The 15,115-nt window shown below is 38.0% G+C and overlaps 1 pseudogene; it reads left to right on the top strand.

The window, feature by feature from the left end:
* Nucleotides 1–13,377: 13,377 nt before the first annotated feature.
* LOC148001320 (large ribosomal subunit protein eL8 pseudogene) lies at nt 13,378–14,159 on the top strand (annotated as a pseudogene).
* Nucleotides 14,160–15,115: the final 956 nt, after the last annotated feature.

Here is a 15,115-nt window from a genome sequence, read left to right as displayed (position 1 = left end):
ATATGTAGCAGAGTATGAATTTGTCATCAACGGGAGGAGAGGCCCTTGGTCCTGTGAAGGATCGATATCCCAGTCCCAGTGTAGGGAAATATCAGGGTGGGGAGACTGCAGTGGTGTGTTGGTGGGGGGAGCATTCTCATAGAAGTAAGGGAAGGGGTGATGGGATAAGGGGTTTGTGGAGGGGAAACTGTGAAAGGGTATAACATTTTAAATGTAAATAAATAAAGAAATGCAATGTTCAAAAGAAAAAGAGTACAAATTAACATCAAGGTTGCATTCTAATCTCCACAACAAGTGATCTGTGACATAAGTTTAACTAATATTCCCTCAAACACACAGGCACATCACACGCACACACACCTTTTAAAAATGACTCATGACCCACTTACCATTTATCTATATTTCTTTTAATGAATAATGACTGTGTACTCACCACATTTCCAACATTGCTCTTGTACCTGGGAAGTACAATCATGGAAATTAATGATTAAATATATTTTCTTGTCTAAAGTAAAATACATGGAGGAAGATAAGAACTACATACATCAAAGCAGTAAGGTCAGATAATTAGTTATAACATTCAAAAAATGAAAACAGAAGAGAAAGAAGTGTAATATCAAAGATGAATTGATATTAAACCAAATATCATGCAGGTAGTCAGAGATTTTTTTTTTGAAGTAATTATATTGAAGGTGAAACTTGATGCTGGATGGAGGCATTAAACAAAGAAAAACAAACAAACAAACAAACAAACAAACTACTTGGAAAGTTTGCAGCAAAAGAATCTTGCCTGGCCCCAATGTAAGCCTGAAGCTCACACTGTATCCCCTTACTGATGTTGTACCTAGTTTAAAGATGTACAGATGTTTTGTTTTTCCTAAACTTTGCTCTTAGAAAGTTGCATCTTCTAAAAGTTCAGTGAGGACACATTATAATTATCTACTCAAGATACATCTTGTAGTTATAAATTTATAAATGTTTTTATTCTTTTTCATCTTCAAGGAGGTTATAACTGAAAATAAGTATAATATTTAAATCAATGTCTTCTATAATGTTTTCTTAGCATAGAAGTTTAAGTTATTTCCTAATAAGTCTTAAATCAGGGGCTCAGCAATTATAAGTACTGACTGTTCTTCCAGAGGACCCAGTTGATTTCCTCTCTCCCACATGGCAGCTGGCAGCTCTCTCTAATGCCACTCTCAAGGCATCTAATACCCTCTTCATCTGGCACAGCATACACACAGTACACAGACACACAGGCAAAAGACTCATGCATACAAGTTTTTGTTTTTTAGAAAGCCTGTTTTTTCCAAATAAATAAGTGTTAATCTCCAGAGACAAAAAATGATTTTGTGGAATTACTCAGAAATAAGTAGAGAATACGAAGGAAACATACCAATTATCTTTGTCATTTCTGATTTACGCTCACTCACTATTCAAAGTAAGAAAATATTTCACTGGAAGAAAAAGGTAACAGTGGTATGAGAGTGAGGTTTCCCTCCCCATGTTTGTCCTAATCGTTCAAGAAAAAGCAGCCCAAAGAAAAAGAATCTTCCCCAACAATGTCCTTTGGGAGCAATAGATGTTCAGGATGAGACAAAATAAAGCAATTTTCATCTACTGCACTACTGGGAGTGGAATTCGCCAACTGCTGTATTGATAAGAAAACTATTAAAGAGCAGACGCCCAGCTCTCAGACTATGATTTCATTAGTAATCATCTTTCATTATTTGCTTACCATTTGTAAATAAATTCTTTTGTCTTAATTGTAGACAAAAGCAGGAGTGAACTCTCTCCTAATCATTTTTATGACCACCAAAAGTGTAATATGATTTAAGACTATGCCACTGTTAACTAACTATTGACCTATGTCTTTCTTTCTCTATATACACCGCTGTACTATATTTTTCAACTCTGCCCTGAACATAGATATAATGATTAGACATGTTTTTGACTGTTGTTTGACAGTATTTCTGGAGCATCATTAACAAAAATCAAGTAACCCCAGAGAAAACTGATACCACCGAAGTCCAGCCAACTTAGTGTACAGCGAATTTTATTGGAGATAGTTATAAGAATATAGCGGTGGGGTTACTTTGGAGACGGATATGATTCAATGGCAGCTGCGCTCCCCAAATTGCACCATAGGGTGTGTGACTACTCACCAAAGCTGGGATCCTGAACCACCCTGCCCAGCCTGCCAGGAGCTCAAAAGTTGGTAAACTATCTTTCAGACAGTTCAATTGATGTGAGTCTCTTCTAGATAGATAGCTCAGTTTATGTGAAAATGTCTCTGAGCAGTCATTACTGCTTATATTTACAGAGGATAGGGGACTATTAAATCTAGTCAGTTTCAGTGACTTCCTGAGCTTAATGAACCTCCTTACAGGATAGAATATTTTACCTCCCCTTACAACATCATTATTGGCTCACCTCCTTACTAATACCCTGTATTTTAATAGATTTCCCTCTAATATGGAAGATTATAATGAGATATTGATGTTCCAGCAACATATTATAGAAAAATGAGTTTAATGAAAAACAGAATTTAAAATATCTTTTCAGAGATGGCTCAACATTTAAGAGTGCTTTTTGTTTCTGCAGCAGATCCAGGATTAGTTCATGACATCCAAAAATGTCTGGTGATTATCCATAACTCTAGATTCAGGTGATTAGATATCTTCTTCTAGTTTCCATGGACACTGCATGCATTTAGTACATATATATATATGTACCATATACCTCTTGCAGGTACATATACATACATGCAGTAAAAACACTTGTACACATAAAATGAAAATTAATAAACCTTTGAACTTGAGAAATGGCTCATCAGTGGATACATGCAAGTCTGTGAATCTCTTGCAAGTCTGATGGTGGCTTTTAGAACACATTTCCTAGTACTGTGATTAAAACTATGCCACACCATGCCCATCTATAGCTTCATATTTTAAGTTTTAAATTGCTTTATTGATATCACGAACCTGAACAAAGTACCCTGTTTTAATCCTGAACTAACATTCTGTAGTACAGTGATTAGTTAGAATAATAATTAATAAAAGTGCTGCTAATGATTTTAAAGTTCATTTTTGGATATGGTGTATCTTCCAAGTTACATAAAGTCTGCCTTGCTAGAAACAATACCGCCTATCACTGAAGTGTCCTGAATTGCATCCTGGAGCTAAAAGGTGGGTTTGTGAATAAGTTGTCTTATCCTAACATCCTTTATTATGTCAAAGGACAAAAGGAGATGGGGATGTAGCCCAGTGACAGTTCCTCTGTATTTCTGAGGGACAGTAAAACTCAGAAACTCATCATATGAAAAAGAAAACTGATTATCATTTTTTGAATTTTTCAAAAGAAGTACTCGGTAGCATGGCACAGGACTATGAACAGTTATGACTTAGACTTAAAAATATATATTTCATGCAAATATAGCTTGGGCTTTCTCTTGCCTCTGTAATCCATTGATTTTATTAAAAGAATGAATGGATTGAAGTAAAACCCAAAGTGGATTCATTTCAACCACGCAATAACATAAATTGGCATGTTAATCAGATTAGAAAACCAAGTTCAGAATGCTGGGATATAACCAAACTCAAGGATGAGGCCAAAGTGAAACCAATGTGAAATGCTGTCTTCTCACCTTTCCAAGTCAGGGGATGGTGAATTGAGGGGGACAGAGCAGCACTTCTGCTCCATCTGCTGAGTCAGAGTCCCTAACAGGGACACTTTTCCCTTGGATCATGCTTGGAATTCCACTCAATCCCCCTATCTAACTACTGAAGATATAAGCATTGTTATAAGCAAGGGAAATTGATTTCTATCAAGATTTATGATTACAGACAAGAAGAGTTCAAAGGCACTCATCCACCCATGCCGATTATTCATGAAGTCTAAGAAGCATAGAGTATTTACATTGTGTGCAGGAACTCGTTCTCAGCCATGAGCACACTTTCCAGTAACTTGGACCTCAAAAACATACAAAGGAAAATTCTTATCTAGAGATACATAACAAGAAATTAGCATATTTGTTCCTTTTATTTTATAACAAAAATAATGCATTTATGAAATTATTAATACATATGTATATTAAATATATTGAAAACATAAATATTTCATATATATCTATTCCTCCATATTCCCCAACAATTAATAACTGTAAATACTTTAACATATGCATTAGTTTCATGTCAGTCTACACCCATAAGGTTAGATGTAATTTTGTTTATTTCCACTGAATCAATTCTTTTGAATAGCAATATCATAATTAAGTTGTATGTATTATTCTTCATATTTATATTTAATAGATACACATATTTATTACACATATAAATCAACTAGGTAATTAACCTAGTTAATTTACATGTATGATTTTTAAAATAAGTTCAAATTTAAATCATGTATTTATAAATATTTTTGAACTGTGAAAATCCCTATGTATGACTTTAAATATATGCCATATCAATTTATTCAAAATTGATCAATCACTCTTGAAAGTCCACATTCAATCTTAGAAATTATTAATAAATAATTACAAGTCTTTCCCAAAGTGTTCAAAATAGAAATTATTTGCCTCTTGAAGAATAAATTTTAGCATCTTATTTAAAATGCTGTATTATTTGGGGTGTACATAGAATATATTGTCACTGCCTTTGAAGAAGTGTAAAGAATCCAAGATCACATGTTGTGAGTAAAGATTAAATGAACAGTTAAGCACATGGGAAGAGGAATACAGCCATTCCCGACATGGTTCAGACTATCCCAAGACTGACTACCAAAAACAGGGAGTCTTCTGACAAGACATGATGCTTCTGAATTAGAAGTTACTTATCAGCACTCTTGACACTACCACAGATGTCAGCTGTGTTGCTCCAAGACTTGCAGCTGAGACTCCTTTTCCTTTGTAATTCAGATATAATTGATATTTCTCCAGCCACTCAGTTGGACTACCAAGATCCTTCTTTTATTTTCAAATGCTTGGCTGTCTGGTACACTGAATAGATTTTAAAAACAAAAGCAAAAAACAACTCATAACATCTTGTTTTTCTTCATATCTTCTCTGACCCCTTCCTCTGTTAAGTTCTCTCTCTCTCTCTCTCTCTCTCTCTCTCTCTCTCTCTCTCTCTCTCTCTCTCTCTCTGTCTCTCTTTCTGTGTGTGTGTGTGTGTGTTCCTTTTAGACAATAATGTGCCTGTCAATACACTTGTTTAAATAGAATTACATTAAAAGAGTAAACAATGTCATTATTGTACCAGAGATAACATGCCAGGTTTAATTTTAAATTGTCTTTAGCTTCTTTACTCTATGGTGCTTATTAAAAAATATTAACATTAACATTCAAAGGACTATAATTATGACATACTAAACTACTAAACTATTTTACTTAAACCTGGTATAAGGCTTAGCCCCTAACCCATGAATAATGAATTATTGTTGCATAAATTATAGAATTGCTTTCAAAATAATTTTGATCAGATGAATTTTCTTTGTTTCTTTGTTTCTTTCCTTGTTTCTTTGTTTCTTTCTTTGTTTGTTTGTTTCTTTCTTTCTTTCTTTCTCTCTTCCTTCCTTCCTTTCTTTCTTTCTTTCTTTCTTTCTTTCTTTCTTTCTTTCTTTCTTTCTTTCTTTCTTTTTACACTCCAAATTTTATTCCCCTCCAGGTCATCCTCTGACTGTTTCACATCCTATACCTCCTCCCCATGCCAACTGTCTATACGGGGTTGTCCCCACCTCACATACAACATCAGACCTCTAAACTCCCTGGGTCTTCCAGTCTCTTGAGAGTTAGGTGCATCTTCTCCGACTGAACCCAGACACAATAATCCTCTGCTGGATATGTGTTGGGTGCTTCATATCAGCTGGTGTATGATGGCTGGTCAGTGATCCAATGTATGAGAGATCGGGGAGGGGGTGTCCAGGTTAATTGAGAGTGCTGGTCCTCCTACAGGTTCACCCTCCTCCTCAGCTTTCTCCAGCTTTTCCCTAATAAAACCAGAGGGGTCAGCACCTTCTCTTGATTAGTTGGGTGCACATATCTGCATCTGACTCAGCTGCTTTTTGGATCTTTTAGAGAGCAGTCATGATAGGTCCCTTTTTGTGAGTGCCCCATAGCCTCAGTAATGGTGTCAGATCTTGGGGTCACCCCTTGAACTGGATCCCACTTTGGACCTGTTGCTGGACCTTCTTCTCCTCAGGATTTTCTCCATTTCCATCCCTGCAGTTCTGTCACACAGGAAGAATTATGGGTCAGAGTTTGAAATATGGCATAGCAACCCAGTCCCTCACTTGATGCCCTGTCTTTCAGCTGGAGGCAGACTCAACAAGTTCCCTCTCCCTACTGTAGGGCATCTCATCTAGGGACCTCCTCCCTGCCACTCCCTTTTGAGTTCTGATTGTCTCTCACCTCCCAGGTCTCTGGTACATTCGGGAGGGTCCTCCCAACCTCCTTCCTCCTGAGGTCACATGTTTTCATTCTTTCTGCTGATCCTCTGGGCTTCAGTTCTTTTCCCCAACCCCAAACCAGATCATGTTCCCCTCTTTCTCCACCCTTCCTCTTTCCCTCCCAGGTCCCCTCTCTCCCTTTGTGGTTGCTTTCTTCTCCCTCCCAAGGGGGACTGAGGCTTCCTCACTTGGGTCCCACAGCTTGTTGACCTTTTTGAGTTCTGACTGTATCTTGGGACTTCTGTACTTGGTTTTTTGTTGTTGTTGTTTGTTTGTTTGTTTGTTTATTTGTCTATTTGTTTGATTTTGGCTAATATCCACTTATTAGTGAGAACATTGTGTTTTAATTAATCATTTTATTCATTTACATTTCAAATGATATGCCTTTTCCTGGTTATCCCCCCACAAACTCCCCACCTAATTCCCCTTTCCCCTTCTCCTTTGCCTCTCTGAGGGTGTTCATCTACCTACTCACCCACTTCTGACTCACCACTCTAACATTCCCTTACGTTATGCTATGTGGAACATCAATCCTCAATAGAACCAAGGGCCTCTCCTCCCATTAATTTCAGATAAAATAATCCTCTGCTACATATGTAGCTGGAGCCATGGGTCTTTCCAGGTATACTCTTTGGTTGATGGTTTAGTCCCTGGAAGCTCTGGTTAGCCCAATTAGTTTGTATTGTTCTTCCTATGGAGTTTCAATGCCCTTCAGTTCCTTCAGTCCTTCCCCTATCCTTTTCACTGGGGTTCCTAGGCTCTTTCCAATGGTTGGCTGCAATCATCCACATCTGTATTACTCAGGTGCTGGTAGGGAACAGCCATACCAGGCTCCTGTCACAAAGTACCCCTTGGCATCATCAATAATGTGGGGCATTAGTGTCTGCAGATGGGATGGATCTCTAGGTGCGGTGGTCTCTGGATAGCTTTCCCTTCAGTCTCTGTTCTATTTTTTGTCCTTGTCTTTCCTTTGGAAAAGGGACATTTCTAGGTTAAAAATTTTGAGGTGTGGGTGATACCATCCCTCAACTGTGGCCATGCCCATCTACTGGAGGTGGTCTTTATAGGTTCTCTCTCCCCTTTGTTGGGTATTTCAGCTACAGTCAACAGCTTGGGTCCTGGGAGCCTATTGTTTCTCTAGCATCTGAGACTTGTAGCAGTGGGGGATGGTAAACTGAGGTCATCCACTAGAAAGTCTCACATGAATTCTTAATGGAATCTATAAGATGTAAACAAATTACTGGGTTGAATACTAGTTTTATCACTTGTAATTTGGAATGGTATTGGAAAGATTAAGAAGCAAGTTTTATGCTCTGAGACAATATTGTCCCAGCACATCTTGCAGGCACAACAGGTTGTTGGTCATATATTCTGTGTCTACGTTTGTGTTCCAACACCACTTGGAACTGAGCATGGTTACAGAAGACAGATGCGTCAGAGTCCATATCTTCCATTACTAGGGGTCCTTGCTAGAGTCAGTCTCATAGCCTCATGGGCCCATACTACTGGGCATATTGATGAGGGTATGTTTGGTAGTTTGGTTGAACAAAAGACGGAACTTTAATGTGGGCCATACCTTCTGATGGGCTAGGACTCTGGACTGAACAAAAATGAAAATAAAGATACCAACTGACACCACCAATCCTTTTTGCTTTATGTTTTATAGAGCTATGAGGAGGGAGGCTCAGATGGATGTTTCTGCCTCCACAAAGCCCATGAAGCTGTCTGCAACCATACTTTCCTTGATTTGATGGATTGAATCTCATCAAACTATGAGCCAAAGGAAATCCCTTCTGAGTTTCTTCTTGCCAGGCATTTGATTGCAACAATGAGAAAAGTAACTAAGAAATAAACCAAAACTTTGGATTCCTATTTTCAGTGTCCTTAATTATAGAATTTTATACTAGTATATAAATTATATAATTGCCTTAATCTTACATTTTATAATCTAGAAAATGAAAACAGTTGTAGATTTAATGAAATAATTAGAGCCATGTTATTTAATTATTTAAACCTCCAGTATATAAGATTGTGTGTGGATATATATATCCAGCTGGGTGGGGTTTTTAAAGATACTTCAGTTATTTGAAAAAGGTGATAAAAAAAGATCCTGTTTTAGTAGATTCCAGGCAGAGGGCAAAATGAATTATCACACTGAAAAATGTCAGATTGTATCTTTCAATCTTTCTCAGAAAAGGATGTAACTTGAGACCTTGAAAAGAATGAAAACTACTCAACAAATCAAACATGACACTTTTTATTCTTGATATTTTCCAACCTTTCAAGATTTATCTTTGCATACAGTCAAAAAGAATGATGTTCCCCAGGGAGCAGACTTACAAACATGAATCAGAGTCAAAGGAAATTCAATCAATGGCTTGTAATAGTGATCTCATATTTATTTTATCTTTAAAGATATTTGTCAAAACAATATTTAGTGTTTCAATTTTTTCTTTGATCGATAAATAATATAATTGTAAAATTACATAGGTTGAAGAGAGGTGGGTTCATTTCCAAAAGCATGGTATTTATTATTGCTGACTTTAAAATAATACCCCACAAAACATTTCACTGTGTAGTCATTTGTTTATTTCTACTGGTAATGGAATAGAGTAAATTAATAATCATATGGAATGATATATAAAAGTTCATTTAAATTATTTACGGTTTTGCTAGAAAACAATGAGAATATGGAGGTAAATCTTCTGCTACTGAAATTAACAATTAACACCTGAATTGGATTTCTGTGACTTGCATAGTATAAGGAGAGGTCCTGATCTCCACCCGTGTAGACATGTATACAAACACACACACACACACACACACACACACACACTCACACACACACACAGAGTGAGAGAGAGAATAAAATAAAAATCATAAATAAAATAACCAATAAATAGATATAACTGAGGGTAAGAACATTATTTTCCCTTGAAACTTCTCAAATTATTGACAGTACCATCTATGAAGAATAAATAAAAATCAGGGTGGCTTTTATGTTGTTGTAAATAGTATTTTCTTCATAAGAATCTCTCTTCTCACCTATAAGTATAACTTACTGAATTTCTAAGTTTTGGTTCCCAAGAAAACTCCCACTGTAAATATCTCAAGATTTCCATAGGACTCATGCCAAATGTGAGAACTCGAGTTTCTTTCTCTTAATTGTCATTGCATCCATACAACTGTGACTCTTCTTTTTCAAAAGTACACACCTTTGCATTGGTATTTCATAGGGCTGAACAACAAATTTACCAAAGTGAAAAACTCCATTTTCTGAGCTAAACAAAACATATCTGAATGACTGAACACTAGAAACAGCTCAATCACATAACAGAAATGTCTAATTCAGAAATTCTTGGAAGTAACAAAATTTCAGGTTGATTATGAATTTTGGACAAATGATGAACATTGCCAATCTTCTATGATACTACACAGAGAACATGTATTGTGCCCTTCTTAAAACTTGAGTGTGTGTCCTCATATTAGGACACCAGCATTTTCTTCTCCTTTCCTTCATACCTTCCTATCTAAAACACAGACTTTATAAGTCCTTAAGAGCAGCCCAATCTGTAAGTTGCCTATTTGTCCTACTGAATATGTCCTTTGTCTTACAAAAGCTTTCCAGTTTCATGAGATCCCATTTATCAATTCTTGATCTTAGAGCCTGAGCCATTGGAGTTCTGTTTAGAAAATGTACCCCTCTGCGAATGAGTTCAAGGCTCTTTCCCACTTTCTCTTCTATTAGATTCAGTGTATCTGGTTTTATGTTGAGGTCCTTGATCCACTTGGACTTGAGCTTTGTTCAAGGTGATGAATATAGATCTATTTTCATTTTTCTCTATACAGACTGCCAGTAAGACCAACACTATCTATAAAAGATAAGGGGGGGGGTCTTAGAGGAAATGCCCTACAGTGGGGAGAGGGAAATTGTAGAGCCCACCTACAGCAAAAAGACAGCTCATCAAGTGAAGGATGGGATTGCCATCCCACAGTCAAAAACTCTGACCCACAGTTGTTCCTGTCTGAAATAACTGCAGGGACAAAAATGGAGAAAAGCCTGAGGAAAAGGAGGTCCAGTTTTCATTCCTCCACATTCATTCAAGGACACATGAAGGCCCCCCCCACCTTTAGTTAGTTAACAGTGTCAGATTGTCCACATAGATTCTAAAGTGAAAAACATTAGAAATAATCATAGACTTATCTTTTTTATTTATGAAATGATTTAATTGATCATTTAGTTCTGTCTTTAAACCTCTCAATTCTGTTTGTACCCACATTTCCTAAGATAGTTGGGGCAATACCATTGTGAGTTCCTTCAACTTATGTGTTTTGTATACTAGACTTCTGAGGCAACTTTTCTTGCCCTAATTACTTTTTCTCTCCAATTACTCTAAAGTCTCTCCATTCCTTTAGATACCCTTGACTCTAGGAACTCTCCTCTGGCTATTGTGCTGTAATACTCACCCAGAATCACTGTGACGAAAGAGCAGGTAAAATAAGCAGTTTCCACACCGCTCCCAGGATGAGTGACAAGTGGCAGTTATCATGCCTGAACATTTCTTCAAGTGTTTCTCAGTCATTAGGGAAACTTCTGTTTAGCTCTTTCACTCATTTTTACTTGGATTATTTGGTTTGTTGGTGTCTAATTCCTTGACATATTATATATTGTAGATATTATTCTTCTGTCAGGGTTGGTAAAGTTTTATTACCCCATCTGTAGGCTGCTGTTTTGTCCTATTGATGAGGTTCTTTTCTGATTTTAGTTTCATGAGGTCCCATTTGTTAATTGTTGATATTATTGTCTGAGCTGTTGGTGTTCTGTTCAGAAAACCGTCTTTTGTGGCAATGCATTCCAGGCAGTTCCCCACTCTCTCTTCTATTAGCTTTAGTGTGTCCAGTTAAATGTTGAGATCTTTGATCCACATGGTCTTGGGTTTTGTGCAAGGTGATAAATATGGATCCATTTACATTCTTCAACACATAGTCATCCTGTTAGGCCAGCACCATTAGTTCAAGAAGCTTTCTTTTCTGCACTGTATGGTTTTGCCTTCTTTGTCAAAAAATCAAGTGTCTGTAGTTGGGTGGGTTTATTCTTGTGTCTTTCTTTCTATTCCATTGGTAAATCTATCAGTTTTTATGCCAATACCATGTGACTTTTATTACTATTGCTTTGTATTACATCTTGAAATTAGGGGTGGTGATACCTCAAAAACTTATTTAATTCTACAGAGTGGCCTTAGCTGAGACTCTTAGCAGCTGGAATCAGAGACTGAAGTGAGCACCTCCTTTAGCCAGGCAGGACTTCCAGTAGAGGGAGGGAGGACCAAACCACCCTCAAACCTTTGGCCTAAAACTTTCCCTCTCTACAAGATGTACAGGGATAAAGATGAAACAGAGATTGAGGGAATGGAAAAACAATGGCTGGCCTAACTTGAGAAACACACCATGGGAGAGAGCCAACCCCTGACACTATTAATGATACTCTGTTATGCTTACATACAGGAACCTAGTATAACTGAAATATAGCTTCAGCCAGCAGCTGATGAAAACCCATGCAGAAACCCACAGCGAAGTATTAGGCAGAGCTTGGGGACCCTGATAGAAAAGTGGGACATAGAATTGAGGGGGCCATAGATCTCAAGGACACTCCAACAAGACCTACAGAATTAACCAACCTGAGCCCATGGGGTGCCCAGAGACATATCTACCAACCAAAGAACATGCAGGGCTAGACCTAAGCCCCCACCCATCTGTAGCAGATTTGCAGCTTGGTCTTCCTGTGGGTCCCCTAACAACTGAAGCAGAGGCTGTCTCTGACTCTATTGCCAGTCTTTAGATCCCCTTCTGCTAGCTATGCCAACTTATGTGGACTCAGTGGGAGAGGATGAATTTAACATTGATGTGACTTGATGTGCCAGGACAGGTTGGCACCCATGGGGTGCTTCTTTCTCTTTGAGGAGAAGAGGATTAATGGGAGAAGAGTATACACAGGTGATAATGGGAGGAAATGAGGGAGGGGGCAGCAATCAGGATGTAAAATGAATAAAAAATGAACATAAAAAATAAAAAAATTAAATATCTACCTCAACCTATTATTGATTTCACATAAGTGGAGTTAAAACCTTTCACAACTTAAATTGTGTTTTTTACATAAGGGTTTAGTAAATTACGGTTAATTATTTTTCCTACAATCCAAATAATTGTGCTATTAAATAATTATGAAAAACTCTCATATATATACATATACATACACACACACATATATACATATACATACACACACACATATATACATATACATATACATATATATATATAGATATATATATAGATATATATATATATCCACCAAAACTAGATAAGATGGATGAAGCTAAGAAGTACATACATGCTGACAAGAACCGGATATAGATCTCTCCTGAGAGACACAGCCAGAACATGACAAATACAGAGGCAAATGCTAGCAGCAAACCACTGAACTGAGAATGGGACCTCCGTTGGAGGAATTAGAGAAAGGACTGAAAGAGCTGAAGAGGCTTGCGACCCCATAAGAACAACAATGCCAACCAACCAGAGCTTCCAGGGACTAAACCACTACCCAAACACTATACATGAACTGACCCAGGGCTCCAACTTCATATGTAGCCATGAATAGCCTTGTTGAGGCACCAGTGGAAGGGAAAGCCCTTAGTCCTGCCAAGGTTGGACCCCCAGTGTAGAGGATTGTTGGAGGTGGTGGTAATAGGGGCTGGATAGGGAGGGGAACACCCATATTGAAGGGGAGGGGGAGCGGTTAGGGAACTGATGGACAGGAAAACGGGAATAACATTTGAAATGTAAATAGGAAATATCAATTTAATAAAAATGGGGGGGAATAAATATGGAAATCAAAAGAAAAAAACTAATCTAGCTCTCCTCCAGTCGAGCAAGATGCCCAAAGCAAAGAAGGGCAAGAAGAAGAAGACCCTAGCCCCCGCCGTCCTCAAGAAACAGGATTCCAAACTGTTGGTCAATCCTTTGTTTGAGAAAAGACCCAAGAACTTCGGCATTGGACAGGACATCCAGCCCGAAAGAAATCTAACATGCTTCATCAAATGGCCCGGCTACATCAGGCTGCAGTGGCAAACATCCATCTTCTATAAGCGGTTTACAGTACCTTCTGCCATTAACCTGTTCATCCAGGTCCTGGTCAGACAAACAGCGACTCAGCTGCTTAAGCTTGCCCACAAGTAAAGGCCAGAGACAAAGCGAGAGAAGAAGCAAAGGCTACTGATCCGTGCTGAGAAGAAAGCTGCGGGCAAAGGGGATGTCCCTACTAAGAGACCACCTGTCCTCTGAGCAAGGGTCAATACAGTCACCACCTTGGTGCAGAACAAGAAGGCTCAGCTGGTGGTGATTGCCCATGAGCTGGTGGTTTTCCTGCCTGTCCTGTGTCGAAAGATGGGGGTGCCCTACTGCATCATCAAGGGAAAGGCCAGGCTGAGTCGCCTGGTCCACAGGAAGGCATGCACCACTGTCGCGTCACACAGGTTAACTCGGAAGACAAGGGTGCTCTGGCTAAGCTGGTGGAAGCTATTAGGACCAATTATAATGACAGTTATGATGAGATCCGCCGCCACTGGGGAGGCAACAGACTGGGTCCTAAGTCTGTGGCTCGCATTGCCAAGCTCCAAAAGGCAAAGGCTAAAGTACTCGCCACTAAACTGGGTTAAATCCACACTAAGTTTTCTGTGCATAAATATAATTACAAAATTATCTTCCATCTAATAAAAACTAATCTAATTTCAGAAAGCCCAAACTAAGGAACAAAAATGGAAAATTGAGATGGGAAGTTGAATGAGTGGGTAAAGATGCTTGCGGCTAAGCATGATTAGATCGTACCTTAGATCCCTGAGAGCCAGATGATAAAAGAGAGAACTTACTCCCATGAACTGTCCTCCAAATGTAACACATACACACATGCAAGCACACACACAAACACACACACACACACACACACACACACACACACACACACACACACTTGCATGCATGCCTGTAATAACTAAGTGAAAACTTAAAACCATTTAATGTGATATTTACATCTTTGTATTTTGCAGTCAAAAATATAAAGTTGAACTATTGTCACTAGGTAATCTCTGCTTGGACATAATATTAAATATATGAGTATGATAATGTTACTGACTTATCTGAAACCTTTTAATTTTGTTATTAGAGATCATTTTATTTTTACCTTTAAGATTATAGTATAGTTACAACATTTATTTTTTTCTCAATGTTTCAAATTTTTAATCACTAAAAGAGACTTTCATACAATCCTTGTCTCACTTTTTTGCTGTTGTTGTTGTTGTCAATTGTAACTAGAAAGCCCAGATTAAAGACCCGGAGGATGGTTCTGACAAATCTCAAATATTCTGTCGTGGGTCTGTTAAACTTCGCAGTTTCTTTTCATTTTCTTTTTTTTTTTTAAGATTTATTTATTTATTATATATAAGTACACTGTAGCTGTCTTCAGACACACCAGAAGAGGGCATCGGATCTCTTTACAGATGGTTGTGAGCCACCATGTGGTTGCTGGGAATTGAACTCATGACCTCTGGAAGAGCAGTCGGGTGCTCTTAACCGCTGAGCCATCTCTCCAGCCCTTCTTTTCATTTTCTTAAAGTTT

This window comes from Rattus norvegicus, chromosome 14 (assembly GCF_021556685.1).
Source record: "Rattus norvegicus strain SHRSP/BbbUtx chromosome 14, alternate assembly SHRSP_T2T, whole genome shotgun sequence".
In the NCBI taxonomy this organism is placed as follows: domain Eukaryota; kingdom Metazoa; phylum Chordata; class Mammalia; order Rodentia; family Muridae; genus Rattus; species Rattus norvegicus.
Note: the sequence above shows the minus strand (reverse complement) of the source record. Positions and strands in the feature narration are given on the sequence as shown.